The following is a 26009-nucleotide window of genomic DNA, read 5'->3' as shown; positions in this document are numbered from 1 at the left end:
GGACTGGTTTCTGGCTATCAGCCGTCTTCAGCCAGGATAGCGTGACTCCAGTGGTGTGGAGAGCATGGGACTCACATCTGAGCATACCCATCCCACTCGGGGTGACAAATGCAAATACAACAGTTGATGGACGGAATGCAAAACAATGTCATACATTCACCCCAGTACAGAGATCTGGGCCTAAATCCATCGTTTTTTTGCACTCCACACCACCCCAGTTCAGACATGGCCATATGCAAATCAGCCTTGACCCTGTGCCTCATGGGAACAGTCCAGCCCGAACTGCCAAGCCATGTCTTTCCTGGACCGGAATCAAGCATCCTAGGACCGGTTTCTGGCTATCAGCCGTCTTCAGCCAGGATAGCGTGACTCCAGTGGTGTGGAGAGCATGGGACTCACGTCTGAGCATACCCATCCCACTCGGGGTGACAAATGGAAATACAACAGTTGATGGACAGAATGCAGAACAATGTCATACATTCACCCCAGTACAGAGATCTGGGCCTAAATCCATCGTTTTTTTGCACTCCACACCACCCCAGTTCAGACATGGCCATATGCAAATTTGCCTTGACCCTGTGCCTCATGGGAACAGTCCAGCCCGAACTGCCAAGCCATGTCTTTCCTGGACCGGAATCAAGCATCCTAGGACCGGTTTCTGGCTATCAGCCGTCTTCAGCCAGGGTAGCGTGACTCCAGTGGTGTGGAGAGCATGGGACTCATGTCTGAGCATACCCATCCCACTCGGGGTGACAAATGCAAACACAACAGTTGATGGACAGAATGCAGAACAATGTCATACATTCACCCAAATACAGAGATCTGGGCCTAAATCCATCGTTTTGTTTGCACTCCACACCACCCCAGTGCAGACATGGACATATGCAAATCAGCCTTGACCCTGTGTCTCATGGGAACAGTCCAGCCCGAACTGCCAAGCCATGTCTTTCCTGGACCGGAATCAAGCATCCTAGGACTGATTTCTGGCTATCAGCCGTCTTAGGCCAGGATAGCGTGACTCCAGTGGTGTGGAGAGCATGGGACTCATGTCTGAGCATACCCATCCCACTCGGGGTGACAAATGCAAATCCAACAGTTGATGGACAGAATGCAGAACAATGCCATACATTCACCCAAATACAGAGATCTGGGCCTAAATCCATCGTTTTGTTTGCACTCCACACCACCCCAGTTCAGACATGGCCATATGCAAATCAGCCTTGACCCTGTGCCTCATGGGAACAGTCCAGCCCGAACTGCCAAGCCATGTCTTTCCTGGACCGGAATCAAGCATCCTAGGACCGGTTTCTGGGTATCAGCCGTCTTCAGCCAGGATAGCGTGACTCCAGTGGTGTGGAGAGCATGGGACTCATGTCTGAGCATACCCATCCCACTCGGGGTGACAAATGCAAATACAACAGTTGATGGACAGAATGCAGAACAATGTCATACATTCACCCCAGTCCAGAGATCTGGGCCTAAATCCATCGTTTTTCTGCACTCCACACCACCCCAGTTCAGACATGGCCATATGCAAATCAGCCTAGACCCTGTGCCTCATGGGAACAGTCCAGCCCGAACTGCCAAGCCATGTCTTTCCTAGACCGGAATCAAGCATCCTACGACCGGTTTCTGGCTATCAGCCGTCTTCAGCCAGGATAGGGTGACTCCAGTGGTGTGGAGAGCATGGGACTCACGTCTGAGCATACCCATCCCACTCGGGGTGACAAATGGAAATACAACAGTTGATGGACAGAATGCAGAACAATGTCATACATTCACCCCAGTACAGAGATCTGGGCCTAAATCCATCGTTTTTTTGCACTCCACACCACCCCAGTTCAGACATGGCCATATGCAAATCAGCCTTGACCCTGTGCCTCATGGGAACAGTCCAGCCCGAACTGCCAAGCCATGTCTTTCCTGGACTGGAATCAAGCATCCTAGGACCGGTTTCTGGCTATCAGCCGTCTTCAGCCAGGATAGCGTGACTCCAGTGGTGTGGAGAGCATGGGACTCATGTCTGAGCATACCCATCCCACTCGGGGTGACAAATGCAAATACAACAGTTGATGGACAGAATGCAGAACAATGCCATACATTCATCCCAGTACAGAGATCTGGGCCTAAATCCATCGTTTTGTTTGCACTCCACATCACCCCAGTGCAGACATGGACATATGCAAATCAGCCTTGACCCTGTGCCTCATGGGAACAGTCCAGCCCGAACTGCCAAGCCATGTCTTTCCTGGACCGGAATCAAGCATCCTAGGGCTGATTTCTGGCTATCAGCCGTCTTCAGCCAGGATAGCGTGACTCCAGTGGTGTGGAGAGCATGGGACTCACGTCTGAGCATACCCATCACACTCGGGGTGACAAATGCAAATACAACAGTTGATGGACAGAATGCAGAACAATGTCATACATTCACCCCATTACAGAGATCTGGGCCTAAATCCAACTTTTTTTTGCACTCCACACCACCCCAGTTCAGACACGGCCATATGCAAATCAGCCTAGACCCTGTGCCTCATGGGAACAGTCCAGCCCGAGCTGCCAAGCCATGTCTTTCCTGGACTGGAATCAAGCATCCTAGGACTGGTTTCTGGCTATCAGCCGTCTTCAGCCAGGATAGCGTGACTCCAGTGGTGTGGAGAGCATGGGACTCACGTCTGAGCATACCCATCCCACTCGGGGTGACAAATGCAAATACAACAGTTGATGGACGGAATGCAAAACAATGTCATACATTCACCCCAGTACAGAGATCTGGGCCTAAATCCATCGTTTTTTTGCACTCCACACCACCCCAGTTCAGACATGGCCATATGCAAATCAGCCTTGACCCTGTGCCTCATGGGAACAGTCCAGCCCGAACTGCCAAGCCATGTCTTTCCTGGACCGGAATCAAGCATCCTAGGACCGGTTTCTGGCTATCAGCCGTCTTCAGCCAGGATAGCGTGACTCCAGTGGTGTGGAGAGCATGGGACTCACGTCTGAGCATACCCATCCCACTCGGGGTGACAAATGGAAATACAACAGTTGATGGACAGAATGCAGAACAATGTCATACATTCACCCCAGTACAGAGATCTGGGCCTAAATCCATCGTTTTTTTGCACTCCACACCACCCCAGTTCAGACATGGCCATATGCAAATTTGCCTTGACCCTGTGCCTCATGGGAACAGTCCAGCCCGAACTGCCAAGCCATGTCTTTCCTGGACCGGAATCAAGCATCCTAGGACCGGTTTCTGGCTATCAGCCGTCTTCAGCCAGGGTAGCGTGACTCCAGTGGTGTGGAGAGCATGGGACTCATGTCTGAGCATACCCATCCCACTCGGGGTGACAAATGCAAACACAACAGTTGATGGACAGAATGCAGAACAATGTCATACATTCACCCAAATACAGAGATCTGGGCCTAAATCCATCGTTTTGTTTGCACTCCACACCACCCCAGTGCAGACATGGACATATGCAAATCAGCCTTGACCCTGTGTCTCATGGGAACAGTCCAGCCCGAACTGCCAAGCCATGTCTTTCCTGGACCGGAATCAAGCATCCTAGGACTGATTTCTGGCTATCAGCCGTCTTAGGCCAGGATAGCGTGACTCCAGTGGTGTGGAGAGCATGGGACTCATGTCTGAGCATACCCATCCCACTCGGGGTGACAAATGCAAATCCAACAGTTGATGGACAGAATGCAGAACAATGCCATACATTCACCCAAATACAGAGATCTGGGCCTAAATCCATCGTTTTGTTTGCACTCCACACCACCCCAGTGCAGACATGGACATATGCAAATCAGCCTTGACCCTGTGTCTCATGGGAACAGTCCAGCCCGAACTGCCAAGCCATGTCTTTCCTGGACCGGAATCAAGCATCCTAGGACTGATTTCTGGCTATCAGCCGTCTTAGGCCAGGATAGCGTGACTCCAGTGGTGTGGAGAGCATGGGACTCACGTCTGAGCATACCCATCCCACTCGGGGTGACAAATGCAAATCCAACAGTTGATGGACAGAATGCAGAACAATGTCATACATTCACCCCATTACAGAGATCTGGGCCTAAATCCAACGTTTTTTTGCACTCCACACCACCCCAGTTCAGACATGGCCATATGCAAATCAGCCTTGACCCTGTGCCTCATGGGAACAGTCCAGCCTGAACTGCCAAGCCATGTCTTTCCTGGACCAGAATCAAGCATCCTAGGACCGGTTTCTGGCAATCAGCCGTCTTCAGCCAGGATAGCGTGACTCCAGTGGTGTGGAGAGTATGGGACTCATATCTGAGCATACCCATCCCACTCGGGGTGACAAATGCAAATACAACAGTTGATGGAGAGAATGCAGAACAATGTCATACATTCACCCCAGTACAGAGATCTGGGCCTAAATCCATCGTTTTTTTGCACTCCACACCACCCTAGTTCAGACATGGCCATATGCAAATCAGCCTTGACCCTGTGCCTCATGGGAACAGTCCAGCCAGAACTGCCAAGCCATATCTTTCCTGGACCGGAATCAAGCATCCTAGGACCGGTTTCTGGCTATCAGCCTTCTTCAGCCAGGATAGCGTGACTCCAGTGGTGTGGAGAGCATGGGACTCACGTCTGAGCATAGCCATCCCACTCGGGGTGACAAATGCAAATACAACAGTTGATGGACAGAATGCAGAACAATGTCATACATTCACCCCAGTACAGAGATCTGGGCCTAAATCCAATGTTTTTTTGCACTCCACACCACCCCAGTTCAGACATGGCCATATGCAAATCAGCCTAGACCCTGTGCCTCATGGGAACAGTCCAGCCCGAACTGCCAAGCCATGTCTTTCCTGGACCGGAATCAAGCATCCTAGGACCGGTTTCTGGCTATCAGCCGTCTTCAGCCAGGATAGCATGACTCCAGTGGTGTGGAGAGCATGGGACTCACATCTGAGCATACCCATCCCACTCGGGGTGACAAATGCAAATACAACAGTTGATGGACAGAATGCAGAACAATGTCATACATTCACCCCAGTACAGAGATCTGGGCCTAAATCCATCGTTTTTTTGCACTCCACAACACCCCAGTTCAGACATGGCCATATGCAAATCAGCCTTGACCCTGTGCCTCATGGGAACAGTCCAGCCCGAACTGCCAAGCCATGTCTTTCCTGGACCGGAATCAAGCATCCTAGGACCGGTTTCTGGCTATCAGCCGTCTTCAGCCAGGATAGCGTAACTCCAGTGGTGTGGAGAGCATGGGACTCACGTCTGAGCATACCCATCCTACTCGGGGTGACAAATGCAAATACAACAGTTGATGGACAGAATGCAGAACAATGTCATACATTCACCGCAGTACATAGATCTGGGCCTAAATCCATCGTTTTTGTGCACTCCACACCACCCCAGTGCAGACATGGACATATGCAAATCAGCCTTGACCCTGTGTCTCATGGGAACAGTCCAGCCCGAACTGCCAAGCCATGTCTTTCCTGGACCGGAATCAAGCATCCTAGGACTGATTTCTGGCTATCAGCCGTCTTCAGCCAGGATAGCGTGACTCCAGTGGTGTGGCGAGCATGGGACTCACGTCCGAGCATACCCATCCCACTCGGGGTGACAAATGCAAATACAACAGTTGATGGACAGAATGCAGAACAATGTCATACATTCACCCCATTACAGAGATCTGGGCCTAAATCCAACGTTTTTTTGCACTCCAAACCACCCCAGTTCAGACATGGCCATATGCAAATCAGCCTTGACCCTGTGCCTCATGGGAACAGTCCAGCCTGAACTGCCAAGTCATGTCTTTCCTGGACCAGAATGAAGCATCCTAGGACCGGTGTAGTGTAGTTCCTATCATCCCAATATGCTCTGCGCATTGGAATAATATCTTCAATAGGATAGACCTAGGGCAGAGGTTAACTAGGTCTTCTACCGACGATATTAGACTTAAAGTTTTGTGTTTGCCAGCTAGCTCAGAGTTCACTAGAAACTTTCTCGAATAGGCAAGGAGGATTTTAACCTCCCTGGATAGACAAGAAGGGATTTAGTTTCTGACAACCATAGAACATGACAACTTTGCTCTCCCCTAATCAAGAGTGTATCTCTAGAGTCGTGTGAAAACAAAAGACAACTTATTTTACTCAGTCAGTTCAGTGCATTCTTAGTTTCACCAGATTGTAGAGAAAAGGAAGAGACGGGCGTGTTCAATAAAAGATGGTATTTATTGATCAGTCTCTTTTCTCGTACAAGAGAAATGGATCGCTATTATTGCAATACTTATAGTTAAGTAAAGTGCATACAGTAAAGACAGAATGATAAAATAATACTGAAAAACCATTGATATGGTTTCTGAGCCATATGATACTTTAAAATGGATAAAATAGATACATACATATATACATTTGACTAATCGTACTCAACTGGTGCTTCTAACCACGCCTACCCCAGTGTACCTGACCTAAGCCTAATACGTGGGCGGGAGTAGATAAGTAGCAGTTTAAGTTAAGTTTGTTTTGCCAAGGGACTGACTCAAGAATTCTCTGCAAGGGGTTATTCAGTTCTGTACCTGAGATCTAGAATGGTGGAGGGCTGGTATCTCTTATCCCAGGTCTTGATATTCCAGCTGCCTGCGAGGGCTGCTTGGAAGCGCCGGAGCTGGATTTCTCTGCAGGAGAAAGGCAGCGTCTCGTTCTCAGCGTGTCAGGAAGGCAGGGCAGCGCCTGTGGGCTTCGCTCTCTGCTGGGCTCCTCGGCAAGTCTCGCTGCTCCAATCTCGTCACCACCGCGTGTGTTTGCTTAAGGCAATGTCGGTAATATTTATACCTTAAAGGTGCCGAGATTGACGTAAGGATGGACATATATACGTCAATAAGGATGTCATACGAACGGGTTCGTTCGCACATTCTTTTACTGAAGTTCTCGGTGAAATCAAAACAATGGCTACGGGAATTTCCCAGGTCGCTGTAGGTTTGATTTGTTTTGAGAACTCCGTATTCCTTATCAGGGGCTGGAGGAATATCGCTTGTCTAATTAGATGGCATGCGTTATGACCTAATCAGATAACGCGCTTCTGTGCCGTGGTGTGGCTTAATCAGATAACGTTTTTTGCACCGTTGGATGGCCGCTAGTTAATTATTAACCAAACCAGGGTCAGGAATAGGGGAATCGATACAGTACCTATAGAAATACATCACACCCACTCCACGTAGACTATGTCCATATTTACAAATCTAGGCATAGTGAAACTAATAGCGTTTGTGTATACCGTACCACCCCAAAATACATTCATATGCATTCTGAAAATTTGGAATTATGAAATATACGAAACATAATCACATGTACTGTATGCATAAGCAGTATAATAATGCTAAACATATAACGCATATTTCAAACTCAGCATGAATAAATGCGAAAACTACACATGAAATGGCTCTTAATACAGAAGAAAAGTGCGAGACCATTTCATCACAATCATAAAGTTTTGTATGAAAATGCTAGAAGGTAGCTAATGTCTCTTGACTACCTAAAATAGAAATTCAGTTCTCTAAGAATAATGTCTACTTTAAGCAGAAGATAAGTGTCCCAAAAAATTGTAAATATTTTGGAATTGAGGGAGGTGAGAGGAAAAAAATTTGTTCCATTTCATTGCTCTATTTTTAAAGTTGAAGGCCAAATTCAAGTCTGCAGGGAACTCCGTGTGCTAGCTCGCTCAAAGTCATTCCTTCTGCTCTGGTGAAAACATCATATCATTTAGACTGTTGAAAAAACTGTCAACAGCTTCTTGCGAAAGTTCCACTAAGTCTGAAAAAGTTGTTACCATGCATTCATGAGCATGATTGCCTTCAGTGATGTTTTGATCAGCATAGCTGACTGAAGGTCGTACCTGATCGATGCTGCTTTCATCTCGTACTTCACTACCCCTCAATCGTAGTGGTGAAGTCTCCACGAATGCCATCATCAGGATAGGTAGCCGCTGGGGGCAGCACAATGCATGAGCCGTTACCGGACCCAACAAGGTTTCTGCGTCCAATGGCACATCCGATTGTAGTGTCAAACAGGTGTCCAGCACGCATTCTTCGCCGCATAGCAAGCACCTTAATACAGGCATAACACAACGTTGCCACATTGGTCTGAATGAAAGAAACCAAGTCATGTTCAAGTCCCGTAGCCGTGCTAGTCCAAGGACTCTAGTTATGCGGTCCCGGTAGCCAATGGCTAGGATCGTTTCTTCCCTTGTCGCAGGTGTTTTGTCTGTGACATGGTTTGCCATAGCGAAATAACAGGATCAAAAATAGGATGCCTGCCACTAGTCCCAAAAGGAGAGGAAGTCCGCCAAAGATGGAATTGACAAAGTCTGGAAAAATACCCAGGATGGCTTTGAATGGTGTCAAAATTCCTGAAAACACTGTCTTAAATACACTTGAGACACCACTGGTATCAGAAATATTTAAGATTTCGTTCAGTATTTCTGCGAAATGTATGGGGGAATTTGTTGATAACAATAAATGAATCTCTGCCGTTGTCCTTGCAACTTGGAGATCATACGTTTCTTTTGATGACGTTAGCCTGGTCGGCGTCTGTAGGAGCACTGACTTCATTCTGCTTAAAGTATCAATTCGAATAGAAGCAATTTTCAAATCGGGCCATAACCTTGCCTCCCTGTCTGGGGAATCGTTCGGGAACAATACCCGTTCACAGCACATGACCTTCCTAGTCACGGTTATGAGATAAGGTTTTCCGGGCAGCAAACTACAACATCTGCGATCTACAATTAGAATGTAACTCCCGTTCGAGAGTCTCCTAAAGAATGGTTCTATTTGTGTTGCAGGTGTGCCTAGCTGGTAACATGAAAGGTTATTTGAAGTCCCTTCACAGGCTCCATGCAAGCTAATACCCTGACACAGAAGTGTACCGCTTAGTGATCTTGCACAATTATCGCCACTAAGAAACACTTTCTGGCCTTTATTACTGACACATTCGTGTGTATAGGGCAAGTTCCATGTTGACTTAATGTACCCTTTACCCAACCTTTCATACTGGCCTGCCTGTATATATTTTTGGCATATTGAAACTGGAAAGTAGTTATCGGAATATTTATTATTCCATGTATTATCCATTCAATGACAGGTCGTTCTGACATTGTCAATGGTATCTCTCAAGTTTTTTCAATGCTCAGAATTGTATAGTCAGCACCCTTCTATGCCAAACTGATTTGTTTATCAGTAAGGTTAAAGATATTAACTAATGACGTTGTGTTGATTAAACGCCAAGGCACATAGCCTGAACGCAGATTTTGTAACGTCCAGCCAAGCTGTACAATAGAACGCAACTGGGACTGACCGTGTTGTAACAACAGTAAGTCTTGCGATATTATATCGATTGCTGAAGACACAATGCTGTCCAGAGAATATATTCTGGAGGACAGAGTCATTAACCCATTGTCCACCACAGAAAGTGATTTTTCCAAATTAATACGGTCAATTTCCCGTATTTTCTCTGCTGTCTCAATTTGAGTCTCTTTCCAGGCTTCGTTATAAGCTGCATATATAGAGGCCGCTATGAAACGTTTTTGACGCTGTTTGCGTGGTCCCATAATGAAATCACGCAAGTCAGCACCTTCTGTAAGTAAAGTTAGGTGTTGCTTAATTTCTGCCAGTGTGGACGTTTGTAGCCATTGAAGGCAGAGCTTGCCCACGCTGTAGGTGGTTACTATCCCTGGATGTTGTCTTTGGAAATATCTAGGGTCTGGCCTGGTCAATGTGAACCCCTGTATTTTTTTCAGGAATCTGTCTTGACAGTTATTTGTATCTGTGGGCCAGATCAACCATTCTTTCCATTCAGGATGTGTTCTGTTTTGGTTTAATATATGGTTTACGTCTATCTCAACATCTATAGAGCTATTATCATTCACTGTTGGCTTTGGAATAGACGGTTTGTTTAAATCTTTGATTTTGGCTAAGCCAAGACAGGTAGTTTGTTGAATAGTGTCATTCAAAAATATAATTTGTTCTGGGATCATACAGGCTCTAAACAATGATTCTATACCTTGTACTTGCCAATCTCTTGTACCCCAAACAGTTTTTGCTTCAATATTATTGTTCCAGAAATCAAAACCAAATGTATTCATTTGCTCAAAAAATGAATCTGAATATATCAATTTTGTGTTTGTAAGCATGGTCTTCATACCTGTCTTATTTGACAATTTGAAATAAAATGTTTCTGCATTACTTGTGTTAAACCCTGAAAAGTATTAATATTTATCATAAAATGTTTTCGAGCTACCTTTTGGAGGAGTAGCACAATGTTCCCATTGGTTATAATTTAAAACATTTCTAGGTTGTGCAGATTTGTGTAGATAATGGTTACCATAGTGGTTGTAGCAGAACATTTGATCATAATTAGACGAACCCTGCAAATAATCATGTTCTGTAAATTTAGCAGACATCACAAGATCAGACATCATATCATTAATACTTTCAAAGTCCCAATCATCAGCAAATGTACTTGGTTTTACAAAGTCACTCAATGAAATCTTGAATTGGTGTGGGTACTTCAGGATTTCAACCGGACCATAGATTTCATAATCAGTTTTGTCCCATGCTACACAGCCTGGTATAGGATTGGCTGTGAAGTTCACTGAAGAAAGTTCTCTTTTCTCGACGTGTGAAGATGTGTGTGGTTTAAGGACCAAGTTGATTTTCTGGATTGCTGTGTCCATTTTAGCATATTTTCCTTCAATGAAATGTCCCAAGCATAGTACCATGATGAGCCAAAGTATGAGGATAAATGCACCTAAGGCCACCCAAAATTCAATCCATGGTGAAATCAGATAGGTATCTTTCAGCTGTTGGCTAAGTTCCTTAGCTTTATCTTTAAAAGTTTTTGTTGATGGCTGTTTCTTAGATTCCCTCAGATCTTCAGATGAATCATCGAAGTTGATGAAGTAGCCGGATGCTGTTCTGTCAATTGTTCCAATTGCTTCTGGATTACTTTTTGTTCTAGAAGCTTCCTTTGTTTTATCAGCATACTCATATGTTACTTCATTGTAGGTTGGTGTGTCTCGACTAAATGTTTTTATTTGGGTTTTTAGAGGTTCAAGTTCCATTGCTTTGTTGCATATTCCTTGTTGATGTTCTGTGGGCGTTTCGAATGTGATTAGCCTCTTAGTTTGAACCTCTGGATTTGTAGCAAACATCGGTGTTCTACTACTTCTTGGGAGTCCACTTGGCCTACTGTTTGTTATCGGCCACATGATTGTGGTTTTACAAAGTCGATGGATACAACTCTGTTCTCCTTTTTACCAGCAAGGGGCGGTAGTACTACTGATCTTGTCCCGTTGATAGACAAGACAGGAACTGCTTTCCTGTAAGAAGGCCCAAATTCCTTCTTTACCGCGATCTTCTCTCTGACTAGATCCCCGACTTTTGGAATCCAGACAGGTCTTGCTGGGACAGGTGGTTTCTCTTCAGTGGTTGTTGGCTGTTGTTTCAACTTTATGTTGCTCAGGTCTTTTCTTGTTTCATTTAAGTCCTGCAAAATAGCCAAACGATCTTTGATGTCAAAGCATTTATCTTTAACCACTGAAGTCTGACTGTCAAGATCTTGGATCATCATTCTAGTCCCGAACAGTAGTTCGTACGGACTGAATCCCCTCAGAGAATCTCTTGGCAGGTTATTTAGACTACGTTGGACACTTATTGGATGTGTGACCCACCCAGCTCCCGAACCTAATACCTTTTCCATTATAGATATCTTTATGCCTTGGTTTTTTCTTTACACCATCCCGTATCCCTCAGGAAGGAAGTGAGAAGAGTCCCGCTATGCAATGCTCATTTGGCCATGCTTCCCCATAAGCTTCAGGGCTAAAGGGAAATTTATTAGTCAAAACGTAGCATGCTCCTAGCGTATATGCCATTATAGACTCGCAAATCTTTTTATAACCGTCCAGACGTCAGCCGAGCGCTGGGGTCTACATTATAAGTGAAAGTTAGTATTTTTATGTTAATCTGACGCTTTTTTTTTTTTTTTGTTGGTTTTATTGACTATTGTCTAGCCCGTCTGGAGTGAAACGCCATGGTAATACACCGTTTCTCTCGCCGCTGCGATCTCTGTTGCAGTCTGGGCAGTTTTTTACAAAAATGTGGTGATGCAGGCTCATGCCTGGCCACCAGTACACTGATTGTAATTCTTCCAGAGAATCTTTAAGCTTGAGGTGACTAAGACCCTCACCCATGTGTGCGTCCGCTATTAACAAGCTTCTCCTTTCCGTGTTTGGAATTACTCTATCCCCCACTCCAGGGATTCGAGCAAAAGGAACGGAGTTTGCATCGATTATGTATGTATAGTTGAGTGGGTAATTGATCGGTAGCGCTGAGCAGTCGCCCTTTGATGACGTTTTCACCGCCAGCACTGTTTCACCGTCAATGTTTTTTACTGTACGCTTTTTTGTAGCTACGGAAGCCGGTTTAGTTTCTCCCGCTGTGGCTGTCTCAGCCAATGAATTCCCTGCAACGTGAACGCCATCACGCTGATGACTCACTGAATGTATCACGTGAGTTTTTGGTAGTTCTTTCTTTAAAAGAACTACCTGTTCCCAAAGCGCTTTCTGCTTTATTGTGGCACCTGTGTCATCTTTGTAACCATTCAGAATCCATTTCTGCAAATCGTTATTGTATGATTTGACGCAGTAATGCGAATCGGACACTATAAGTGTCGGGAATTCGCGATCGGCATTATCTAGCGCCATTTTCAATGCTATTATTTCAGTCTGTTGTTCTGAATTAGTTTCTACTGAGTGTGTTTTTATTAATAGAGGTCTCAGTTTTCCTCCACGCCATACTTCTTTTGTAATTTCACATGTGGGGTTGTACGCTTGTTCTCCCCACCCAGGTGGTTGAGCATGGCCGTCTGTATAAATTACACAGGCGTACTGTTGTAAGGGCAGAATGTTGATTGGCAGAGGGTATTGTCTCTCATATTCTAGATATTTTAATTCTTTCAGTTCTGGATCAAAATAGTATTTTATCTTGTCCGTAGCAATTGAATTTACCCATTGTATCCATTCTGGATGCAATGCTGTAGTCGGTAAATTACATGGGGTTGTTAATGCCTCAAAGGCTGATTCTGCTGTTCTGACTGTAATACGTCTACCGTCCGCTTTGTCTTTTTCTCTTGCTACAGCCGTTTGAACTGCATGAACAATGTTTTCTTTTATGCTGAACGTTTTTTTCAGCTTCTGTGTACAAGTGTGATTTGTATGCAATTGGTACCTTTTCTCCCTCATTAGAGGTCAGGTATGTGAATCCGCATCTTCCTGGGATGACTCGAATCACAAGGTTGCGTGTGTTATCACGTGTTTGTAATTTTGTTTTAATTAACAAGTCTGTTTGTAAAGATCTCAAAATTTCTGTGTGTTTTTGAGTCCAATTGATTCTTTTAAAATCTGGTTTTATTAGATCATAAAGGGGTTTGACCCTTTCTGCGTAATTTATAATGTAAGTTCTTCCGAAATTTAGGAAGCCTAGAATTGATTGTAGGTTTTTTAGTGTTCTAGGTGCTTGGATTACAGCACATTTCTCTAGGAAATTGTCAGCCAGGCTTTTGCCTTCACTTGATAGTTCATATCCTAAAACAGGACTGTTAGATGGGCTATTCTTGATTTTTTAAAGTTGAATTTGTAACCCTCTGCTGCGAACCCAAGTATTATGGTGTTCACTCTCTTCAAGTGAGTATCCAAGTCATCGTCTGTTAGATAGATGTCGTTGACATAAGATAATGCCTCGTCATCATATGTTTGTAGTAATTCTGTTACTCTCGCTGAGAATAATCCTGGGCTGTTCTTGAACCCCTGGGGCAAACGACAGAAATTTTTTGCGCGCCATTTATTGAGAACACCGTCAAATATCTGCTCTCTGGTGCTATATTTTGACAAAAGAATCCATTAGAGATGTCTAATGTTGTTTTGTATTTTTTGCGCACTATGTTATTCATTAGTGCAGCACTATGCGAGTTTTGTACTGCAAAGGTTTTGCAACATGAGTTAAGGTGTCTGTAGTCCAAAACAAGACGATATGAGTTGTCTGGTTTGGAGACAGGAAACAAAGGGTTGTTCATGTGTGAGGTGCAAGTTTCAATCACCCCCTGGTATTCAAGTTGATCTAGGATCTCTTTTACCTGTTTTTTAGCTTCTTGCTTAATTGGGTACTGCCTCTGTGCAGTAGGTTGTGATTTTAACTGGATTTTGTGAGGAGGAGAGTCCTCATCCCATCCCACATGATTTTTATATAAGGCAGGTGCTTGAGCTACTGCCCACTTTCTTGCAAGTGTATATTTTTTATGAATTGGGATATGATTTGAGAAGGCAGGCATAATTATTTCTTCGCCATGTGGGCACTCCCTGACAAACTCGGGTGGCCAGTCTCGTTCAGCTAGAAGGATGTCATAGCCCTTGGAGAGATTATCCCAAAATAGACCCCTTATTTTTCTAGTCTTATCCCCCTCTATACGCAATGTTATTTCATATATTTTATGAGGTTTGCTAACTCTGGTATCTGCAGTTTCCACTTGAATGTATTCATTCGTGTCCACTGTCTCCAGATGATTCATAAGGACTTTGCGAGCTATGCTCACTTCTGCTGCGCTGTCTAGCATTGTCTGAGCCCATTCTCCGTTTTTCAGCTGTGTCCTCAGTATTCTCGGCATTGTTGATTACTTTAATACTGGCTACCTTCTTTTTTGGAAATTGTAATTTTTTATTCAGATGAGCAGGTTCCTTGTCCTTGGACTTGACGTGCTCTTCCCTGTGTACTGATTGTCCTTTTCTTTCCGATTTCTGCGAGGAAGTCTGAAAAGATTGAGAGGGACGTGTATCAATATCTTGATATCTATCAGGTTTTTTTATATTATCCCTATTTCTAAGGTTGTATTTTTTCACAGAGGGCTCCCTCTGGGGAGACTTGCGTCCTTGGTCCGGAGATCTTTCTCTCCGCCGAGGAGACCTTCCTCTGGACTGGAATCTTTTTTCTTTAGGATTGGCTTGTTTATTTCCATCCCAGCTCTTTTTTTGAGTGTTCAGATTATTTTTGATAAATACCTTTTCAGGACTTTCAACTAGTTGGGGTTTCACTGGTATTCCACTCAAACTATCTCTTCCTAGTTCTTCATAGGATTTTTCTATGATTCTGGCAATTTCAGATGGTTGGTCTGCTATATTTGTCTCTTTTAACCTCTGGGGGATCGCCACATTTGCTGCTTCTCCCTTTATGTTGGCTAGTAATATTGCCGAGACCTGCTTGAAGTCTTTCAGTAATTTCATACCGAGAGTTAAAGCGGGTTCTGGACCATATTCATCTTGAATTTGTTTTAGCACATCTGGAATTACTGACATGGATGGTACACCATGTGTTTTTGTGTAAATGGAAGCAAAGACTGTTCCCCAAGTGTCACAGTCCTCCACGTGTGGTGCGATTCCCATTGTAAGACAGATAGTCAGAATCCTGTGTTTCTCAACAGAGGTGGTATCTGGGAACACAGCCTCTATTTGAGTGATTTTTTGTGCTAGCCAGAAAGGTATTTGTTCCCATTTTGCGGGTACTTTACCTAGACAGGACTGTATGTTCTGTGGTGTAATTTTATTTGTGTTCCCCTGAGTAGGGGTCGGCTGTGGAATTTTAATTGCTGGTTGAACTGTTGAAGTCCGCATTACATATTGGACTAATTGTCTATGTATTTTAATTAGTTGTTTTAGTTGTGCTAAAAGCTCTGGTGCAGGCATTTCTTCAATGTCTGGATGTGGTGTGTATCCGGCTAGGACCGGCCACGTTGCTCCTGGTCTACCTAGTGGACCGAGCCTGGCGATGTGATTATTATGTTTTAGGGCGCCATTAAACAAGAGCAGGTGCTCTTGGAATTTGAGTGGTATTTCCACCTCCTCAAAAGGAATGTACTCATCAGGAGGTTCCTCTGTTTTGTAATAGTGGAAGACCTTTGTTACAGCGTTTGCTGCTGGAAAATGTATCCATGAATAGAATACCTCTGTCTGCCGATATTCGTGTGCCTCAATTACGAATAAGACTGTACCACCTCTCGGTGTCAGTCCATTTTCTATAAGTTTTAAAGTTATAGATTTTCTTATGTTGACCGGGATGAGTATTATATCCGGGTCATTTCCCTGCATAGTAGTATCAGCTGCTAGTAGTTCAGCTGCTATTCTAACTGTCTCTCTTTCTTCTTCACTGTCTGTCATTTTACCGACAGGAAGGTTCTTTTTGTTTGTTTGCAGATCAGGTTTCTATGGAAACAAAGATTAGATGCACAATATTTTGGAACAGTGTATCCTTCAACGTTGAATAAACCAAGAACCATACATAGGAGTCTCCTCCTGCGAAGTTTGGGGGATATGACCTTTCACCCACTCCAGACGTCTTTGGAGTATTATGGGAAAAAAGGGGCTCTGTGTGAAAAAGCACGACTGAGTTACTCTAATGTCTTGCGTTAGTTTTATCGCCTATCCAAACCGTTGGGCGCCATGTAGTGTAGTTCCTATCATCCCAATAGGCTCTGCGCATTGGAATAATATCTTCAATAGGATAGACCTAGGGCAGAGGTTAACTAGGTCTTCTACCGACGATATTAGACTTAAAGTTTTGTGTTTGCCAGCTAGCTCAGAGTTCACTAGAAACTTTCTCGAATAGGCAAGGAGGATTTTAACCTCCCTGGATAGACAAGAAGGGATTTCGTTTCTGACAACCATAGAACATGACAACTTTGCTCTCCCCTAATCAAGAGTGTATCTCTAGAGTCGTGTGAAAACAAAAGACAACTTATTTTACTGAGTCAGTTCAGTGCATTCTTAGTTTCACCAGATTGTAGAGAAAAGGAAGAGACGGGCGTGTTCAATAAAAGATGGTATTTATTGATCAGTCTCTTTTCTCGTACAAGAGAAATGGATCGCTATTATTGCAATACTTATAGTTAAGTAAAGTGCATACAGTAAAGACAGAATGATAAAATATTACTGAAAAAGCATTGATATGGTTTCTGAGCCATATGATACTTTAAAATGGATAAAATAGATACATACATATATACATTTGACTAATCGTACTCAACTGGTGCTTCTAACCACGCCTACCCCAGTGTACCTGACCTAAGCCTAATACGTGGGCGGGAGTAGATAAGTAGCAGTTTAAGTTAAGTTTGTTTTGCCAAGGGACTGACTCAAGAATTCTCTGCAAGGGGTTATTCAGTTCTGTACCTGAGATCTAGAATGGTGGAGGGCTGGTATCTCTTATCCCAGGTCTTGATATTCCAGCTGCCTGCGAGGGCTGCTTGGAAGCGCCGGAGCTGGATTTCTCCGCAGGAGAAAGGCAGCGTCTCGTTCTCAGCACGTCAGGAAGGCGGGGCAGCGCCTGTGGGCTTCGCTCTCTGCTGGGCTCCTCGGCAAGTCTCGCTGCTCCAATCTCGCCACCACCGCGTGTGTTTGCTTAAGGCAATGTCGGTAATATTTATACCTTAAAGGTGCCGAGATTGACGTAAGGATGGACATATATACGTCAATAAGGATGTCATACGAACGGGTTCGTTCGCACATTCTTTTACTGAAGTTCTCGGTGAAATCAAAACAATGGCTACGGGAATTTCCCAGGTCACTGTAGGTTTGATTTGTTTTGAGAACTCCGTATTCCTTATCAGGGGCTGGAGGAATATCGCTTGTCTAATTAGATGGCATGCGTTATGACCTAATCAGATAACGCGCTTCTGTGCCGTGGTGTGGCTTAATCAGATAACGGTTTTTGCACCGTTGGATGGCCGCTAGTTAATTATTAACCAAACCAGGGTCAGGAATAGGGGAATCGATACAGTACCTATAGAAATACATCACACCGGTTTCTGGCTATCAGCCGTCTTCAGCCAGGATAGCGTGACTCCAGTGGTGTGGAGAGCATGGGACTCATATCTGAGCATACCCATCCCACTCGGGGTGACAAATGCAAATACAACAGTTGATGGAGAGAATGCAGAGCAATGTCATACATTCACCCCAGTTCAGAGATCTGGGCCTAAATCCATCGTTTTTTTGCACTCCACACCACCCTAGTTCAGACATGGCCATATGCAAATCAGCCTTGACCCTGTGCCTCATGGGAACAGTCCAGCCCGAACTGCCAAGCCATATCTTTCCTGGACCGGAATCAAGCATCCTAGGACCGGTTTCTGGCTATCAGCCGTCTTCAGCCAGGATAGCGTGACTCCAGTGGTGTGGAGAGCATGGGACTCACGTCTGAGCATACCCATCCCACTCGGGGTGACAAATGCAAATACAACAGTTGATGGACAGAATGCAGAACAATGTCATACTTTCACCCCAGTACAGAGATCTGGGCCTAAATCCAATGTTTTTTTGCACTCCACACCACCCCAGTTCAGACATGGCCATATGGAAATCAGCCTAGATCCTGTGCCTCATGGGAACAGTCCAGCCCGAACTGCCAAGCCATGTCTTTCCTGGACCGGAATCAAGCATCCTAGGACCGGTTTCTGGCTATCAGCCGTCTTCAGCCAGGATAGCATGACTCCAGTGGTGTGGAGAGCATGGGACTCACGTCTAAGCATACCCATCCCACTCGGGGTGACAAATGCAAATACAACAGTTGATGGACAGAATGCAGAACAATGTCATACATTCACCCCAGTACAGAGATCTGGGCCTAAATCCATCGTTTTTTTGCACTCCACAACACCCCAGTTCAGACATGGCCATATGCAAATCAGCCTTGACCCTGTGCCTCATGGGAACAGTCCAGCCCGAACTGCCAAGCCATGTCTTTCCTGGACCGGAATCAAGCATCCTAGGACCGGTTTCTGGCTATCAGCCGTCTTCAGCCAGGATAGCGTGACTCCAGTGGTGTGGAGAGCATGGGACTCACGTCTGAGCATACCCATCCTACTCGGGGTGACAAATGCAAATACAACAGTTGATGGACAGAATGCAGAACAATGTCATACATTCACCGCAGTACAGAGATCTGGGCCTAAATCCATCGTTTTTGTGCACTCCACACCCCCCCAGTTCAGACATGGCCATATGCAAATCAGCCTTGACCCTGTGCCTCATGGGAACAGTCCAGCCCGAACTGCCAAGCCATGTCTTTCCTGGACCAGAATCAAGCATCCTAGGACCGGTTTCTGGCTATCAGCCGTCTTCAGCCAGGATAGTGTGACTCCAGTGGTGTGGGGAGCATGGGACTCACATCTGAGCATACCCATCCCGCTCGGGGTGACAAATGCAAATACAACAGTTGATGGACAGAATGCAGAAAAATGTCATACATTCACCCCAGTACAGAGATCTGGGCCTAAATTCATCGTTTTTTTGCACTCCACACCACCCCAGTTTAGACGTGGCCATATGCAAATCAGCCTTGACCCTGTGCCTCATGGGAACAGTCCAGCCCGAACTGCCAAGCCATGTCTTTCCTGGACCGGAATCAAGCATCCTAGGACGGGTTTCTGGCTATCAGCCGTCTTCAGCCAGGGTAGCGTGACTCCAGTGGCGTGGAGAGCATGGGACTCTTGTCTGAGCATACCCATCCCACTCGGGGTGACAAACGCAAATACAACAGTTGATGGACAGAATGCAGAACAATGTCATACATTCACCCCAGTACAGAGATCTGGGCCTAAATCCATCGTTTTGTTTGCACTCCACACCACCCCAGTTCAGACATGGCCATATGCAAATCAGCCTTGACCCTGTGCCTCATGGGAACAGTCCAGCCTGAACTGCCAAGCCATGTCTTTCCTGGACTAGAATCAAGCATCCTAGGACTGATATCTGGCTATCAGCCGTCTTCAGCCAGGATAGCGTGACTCCAGTGGTGTGGAGAGCATGGGACTCATATCTGAGCATACCCATCCCACTCGGGGTGACAAATGCAAATACAACAGTTGATGGACAGAATGCAGAACAATGTCATACATTCACCCCAGTACAGAGATCTGGGCCTAAATCCAACGTTTTTTTGCACTCCACACCACCCCAGTTCAGACATGGCCATTGCAAATCAGCCTTGATCCTGTGCCTCATGGGAGCACTCCAGCCCGAACTGCCAAGCCATGTCTTTCCTGGACCAGAATCAAGCATCCTAGGACCGGTTTCCGGCTATCAGCCATCTTCAGCCAGGATAGCGTGACTCCAGTGGTGTGGAGAGCATGGGACTCACATCTGAGCATACCCATCCCACTCGGGGTGACAAATGCAAATACAACAGTTGATGAACAGAATGCAGAACAATGTCATACATTCACCCCAGTACAGAGATCTGGGCCTAAATCCATCGTTTTTTTGCACTCCACACCACCCCAGTTCAGACATGGCCATATGCAAATCAGCCTTGACCCTGTGCCTCATGGGAACAGTCCAGCCCGAACTGCCAAGCCATGTCTTTCCTGGACCGGAATCAAGCATCCTAGGACTGGTTTCTGGCTATCAGCCGTCTTCAGCCAGGATAGCGTGACTCCAGTGGTGTGGAGAGCATGGGACTCATGTCTGAGCATACCCATCCCACTCGGGGTGACCAATGCAAATACAACAGTTGATGGACAGAATGCAGAACAATGTCATACATTCACCCCAGTACAGAGATCTGGGCCTAAATCCAACGTTTTTTTGCACTCCACACCACCCCAGTTCAGACATGGCCATTGCAAATCAGCCTTGATCCTGTGCCTCATGGGAACAGTCCAGCCCGAACTGCCAAGCCATGTCTTTCCTGGACCAGAATCAAGCATCTTAGGACCGGTTTCTGGCTATCAGCCATCTTCAGCCAGGATAGCGTGACTCCAGTGGTGTGGAGAGCATGGGACTCACATCTGAGCATACCCATCCCACTCGGGGTGACAAATGCAAATACAACAGTTGATGGACAGAATGCAGAACAATGTCATACATTCACCCCAGTACAGAGATCTGGGCCTAAATCCATCGTTTTCTTGCACTCCACACCACTACAGTTCAGACATGGCCATATGCAAATCAGCCTTGACCCTGTGCCTCATGGGAACCGTCCAGCCCGAACTGCCAAGCCATGTCTTTCCTGGACCGGAATCAAGCATCCTAGGACCGGTTTCTGGCTATCAGCCGTATTAAGCCAGGATACCGTGACTCCAGTGGTGTGGAGAGCATGGGACTCACGTCTGAGCATACCCCTCCCACTCGGGGTGACAAATGCAAATACAACAGTTGATGGACAGAATGCAGAACAATGTCATACATTCACCCCAGTACAGAGATCTGGGCCTAAATCCATCGTTTTTTTGCACTCCACACCACCCCAGTTCAGACATGGCCATATGCAAATCAGCCTTGACCCTGTGCCTCATGGGAACAGTCCAGCCCGAATTGCCAAGCCATATCTTTCCTGGACCGGAATCAAGCATCCTAGGACCGGTTTCTGGCTATCATCCGTCTTCAGCCAGGATAGTGTGACTCCAGTGGTGTGGAGAGCATGGGACTCACGTCTGAGCATACCCATCAAACTCGGGGTGACAAATGCAAATACAACAGTTGATGGACAGAATGCAGAACAATGTCATACATTCACCCCAGTACAGAGATCTGGGCTTAAATCCATCGTTTTTTTGCACTCCACACCACCCCAGTTCAGACATGGCCATATGCAAATCAGCCTTGACCCTGTGCCTCATGGGAACAGTCCAGCCCGAACTGCCAAGCCAAGGCTTTCTTAGACCGGAATCAAGCATCCTAGGACCGGTTGCTGGCTATCAGCCATCTTCAGCCAGGATAGCGTGACTCCAGTGGTGTGGAGAGCATGGGACTCACGTCTGAGCATACCCATCCCACTCGGGGTGACAAATGCAAATACAACAGTTGATGGACAGAATGCAGAACAATGTCATACATTCACCCCAGTACAGAGATATGGGCCTAAATCCATTGGTCTTTTGCACTCCACACCACCCCAGTGATGGATTAAACCCAGATCTGTTGACTGGATGTGAGTGTTTGATTGGTTCAGATGCTCCGTCCATCACCACCCCCTTTTGTACCACTTTGTTCGCCATAAGTTGGCAGGGTATGCTCAGACGTGAGTCCCTTGCTCACTTTGCCACTGGATTCAAACAAGCCGGGCTGAAGACGGCTGAAATGCCAGAAACCGGTCCTCGGAAGCTTGTTTCCGGTCCAGGGAAGGCATGGCTTGGCAGTTCGGGCTGGACTATTCCCATGAGGTACAGGGTAAGACTGATTTGCATATGGCCATGTCTGAACTGGGGTGGCAGAGTGGGCTAAAGAACGGTGATAGATTAAACCCAGATCTGTTGACTGGGTGTGAGTGTTTGATTGGTTCAGATGCTCCGTCCATCACCACCCCCTTTTGTACCACTTTGTTCGCCATAAGTTGGCAGGGTATGCTCAGACGTGAGTCCCTTGCTCACTTTGCCACTGGATTCAAGCAAACAGGGCTGAAGACGGGTGAAGTGCCAGAAACCGGTCCCCGGAAGCTTGTTTCCGGTCCAGGGAAGGCATGGCTTGGCAGTTTGGGCTGGACTGTTTCCATGAGGCACAGGGTCAGACTGATTTGCATATGGCCATGTCTGAACTGGGGTGGCAGAGTGGGCTAAAGAACGGTGATGGATTAAACCCAGATCTGTTGACTGGGTGTGAGTGTTTGATTGGTTCAGATGCTCCGTCCATCACCACCCCCTTTTGTACCACCTTAGGAGGGAACAACACACGAAAAGGAGGACCATGTAACAAACGATAAGCACATAAAAGCTAGCATTTCAATCTGACATTCAGCACAACCAGTGTCATAAGTGAGGGGGGATGGGGGAGTGCTCCACTCTCGAATCACTTCCTTGGGGGTGTCGGCTAGCTGCAACTGGAAGGTAGTTTTGTATTTTATTTATTTTTGCCCGCACCCTCAACCCGCCCTCTTGTCGGCAGCTTTGACCAGCACTCCCCTCCCCCGTTCTTACGGCACTAACAGGCAAACTATGGGTTTGCCCTTTGCGTCCAAAGCTGTAGCTACGCCACTGAGCACATCACATAAGAAGTAATGGGTGGGCTGTAAGCCCACTAACTGTAAACAAAATGTTTTGATGCGCTGTCTGTGTGAGACCTAAAAAAAATAACTGCTTTATTGCTTTATTAAAAGCAGTCACAGTCGTGGTGGTCTCCTGACCTCAGCAATCTACCATCCCTGTGATGGCTATGATTCCTAATGGGTTGCAAATTGTGACCTACTTCATTAATAATCATGAGGTAGGTCGTTTTGTGAATTACGAGGAATCACTATTTGGGAATAAAGCATTTCATACATTAGGAATTTCTGATTTCCTAATTGCAATTCAGAGTTAATCACAATTGGGAAGTCAGTATTCCAAATTGGTTTCTTGGTGCCCCTTTGAAGCAATAAAACTCACTGCTCCATGACATTGTGTGAATATGCTGTTTTATAAACTGGAGCGGCTAGGAACCTTAGAAATGGTGTGGGGAGCGAAGTGCCTCACCGCTTCCTAAAAAACGAAATAAAACTTCCTTTCCCTCCAAAAACCCTTAGCAAAATACCCCCTCCCTTCAAAAGCCCAAAATAAAATACCCCTCCCTCCAAAAGCACTCAATAACAAGCCCTCCCTCCAAAACCCCTTAAAAAACTGCACAAACATTACAATAAATAAAATTAAAATAAACATTACTTATCCACTGCAGCACGTTTACCTCTGTGTTTTGAAACTGCAATCTGCTGTGGAGCCCCCCAACCAATCCAGACAGTGCTCTCATGCAGCATGAGAGAAGCTCCAAGATTAGATGGAGCCGGTTGGCTAGACTCTCCTTCAGGCCCTGGAGGCCTGTGCTTGCTCTCCACCTAGCTGTCTAAGACCGCTCGTGATGGAGAGCTTCAAAGTTCGCATGTCAGGCTTGCAAGACAGCTGGCCAAACTGACAAACGTACTTGGGAGCATCCATCCAGCTACTTCTCCTGTCCTGCATGCCGCCAATCGGCATCAGGGGACAAGAGCATTGTCTTTTGGTTCCGAGGCACTTCTGTGCGCACACCAGTAACAAAATTAAATGGCGACGAAATCAGTTAATTGGCATTTTAGTTTTTCACCCATGGCACGTGACGGTGGGGCACACCCCCACCCGTGTTGAGAAATCGCCACTGTTTATTAAACATTACACAATAGTGCAAGTAATCTGAAATAGTGTTGTATGAGGTAGTGTCTGATTCAAACAATACTGGCATCCTGCTGTTGCTGTCCTGGTCGTGGCAATAAAGCAAATACTCCCTCAAAATGACCTATTTTGCTCAATTTTACTTGGGCAGTAGTTATGTGCGTGACTTTTGGCTGCAACTTGACGGGAAAATTACATTTAATTTGTTTTGGGCTCTTCGGACATGATTTGCACCTGCTCTAGACAGGAGGAAAACGTTGATGCTAATTCCTTATGTAGAAATTGTTACTACCCACCTTCTAAGTGCAGGTTTCCATTTTCTGCATGTCATTTTAAAGCTTTGCTAATTCCAGGTAAGTGTGTTTCCGCATGCAAATATTTAGCATGCAATTTTACCACCCACTTTTCCCTACACAGAAGCCTCACGTAGCATGTTACTGATCGGTAGATCCGGGTGGAATTAATCTGCATGCGTAAAAACTTGTAATCGCACTGAGTAAAATTAACGCATTAAACCATGCAGTAACTTCGCCTTTGCTCAAAATTGGGGCCAAAGAAGGATATCTCAATAATATTTTCGAAAGAACCTATTGCCAAGACCGTGGATCACATCCAGGCAGTGCCTCCTCACTTCAAAACCCAACAAATGTTGTTTGCATTCGTCGCTCTGAATGTTGCATATAATTCTGGTAATCACCCTCTGTTCGTTATTTTGGGCCTTTACAAAACACACATTGACAGTGGGTGTCTTGACTTTGGACTGGCACCGGAACCATATCCATGGCAACCAACATTTAAAAATCAAAACAGGTGTAGGACAGCCAGCGTGTATTGTTTGACTGAGCGCTTGCGAACAGCTGGTGTATGTATCTTAAATGCTTCATGTAATTTGTGTGTGTGAGAGAGAAATGTACCTGAGAAGATATTTGAGTTATTTTGCCCTACCCGGAAGGCAGCCATCTGCTACTGGTGGGATATAACTAAGCTTGGGAGAGGATGTGGCCTAACGGCTAGGGCGTCGACCTCGGAGCAGGGGAACCGCATCCGAGTCTGGGCAAATCACGTAATCTCCCTGTGCCTAACAAAAATGAATGTGTCCGTCCGTCTACCACGCAACTCGTGCTCAGGTAAAGTGCTCTGGTACCTTCGGGTCTAGTTCGCGCAATATAAAACAACAACAAAAAAGCAAATTGAGGTAGGCTTTGGTGCAACGGCCAGAGGTGCCGACTTTGGAACTTGAAACCCAGGTCTCGTTTATGAAGGACTTGCGCCACTGGTACCTCACTTTTTCCCATTTTAAAAGTGACGCTCCTAGCGGGCCCTCTGCGCATGCGCACTTTGACAGAAGGGCGTGGTTAATAGGGCGTATGGGGGTAATCGGGGAGGGGGTGTGCCCCCACGGTAAACGGGCCCTCTGTGCGTGCGCACTCCAACAGGAGGGTGTGGTTAATAGGGCATACCGTGGGTAACCGGGAAGGGCGTGTAACCCCACGGTAAACAGGCCCCCCTGCGCATGCGCACTCCATTCTGGAGGGCGTGGTTTAGTGATAAGGATCTGACACCAGTTATTGACCTTGCCGTAGGCCCAAATAGGTACCCAGAAAATAAAGATGGTAGAATGTGATTGATATGTTAGTTTTTGGATAGGAAATACCTTGTACTAAAATATCTTAAGGGTAGCCATCTGAATACCTGTATATATCAATTGTAACATTTTCTGCATAATTGTGTAAATATTGTTTATTTCAATTTTGATTTATTTTGTATGTTTTAATAAATACGGCCGGGGGGTCAAAAGATCCCCT

Source organism: Lissotriton helveticus, chromosome 5_1 (genome assembly GCF_964261635.1).
Source record: "Lissotriton helveticus chromosome 5_1, aLisHel1.1, whole genome shotgun sequence".
Lineage (NCBI taxonomy): Eukaryota > Metazoa > Chordata > Amphibia > Caudata > Salamandridae > Lissotriton > Lissotriton helveticus.
Note: the sequence above shows the minus strand (reverse complement) of the source record.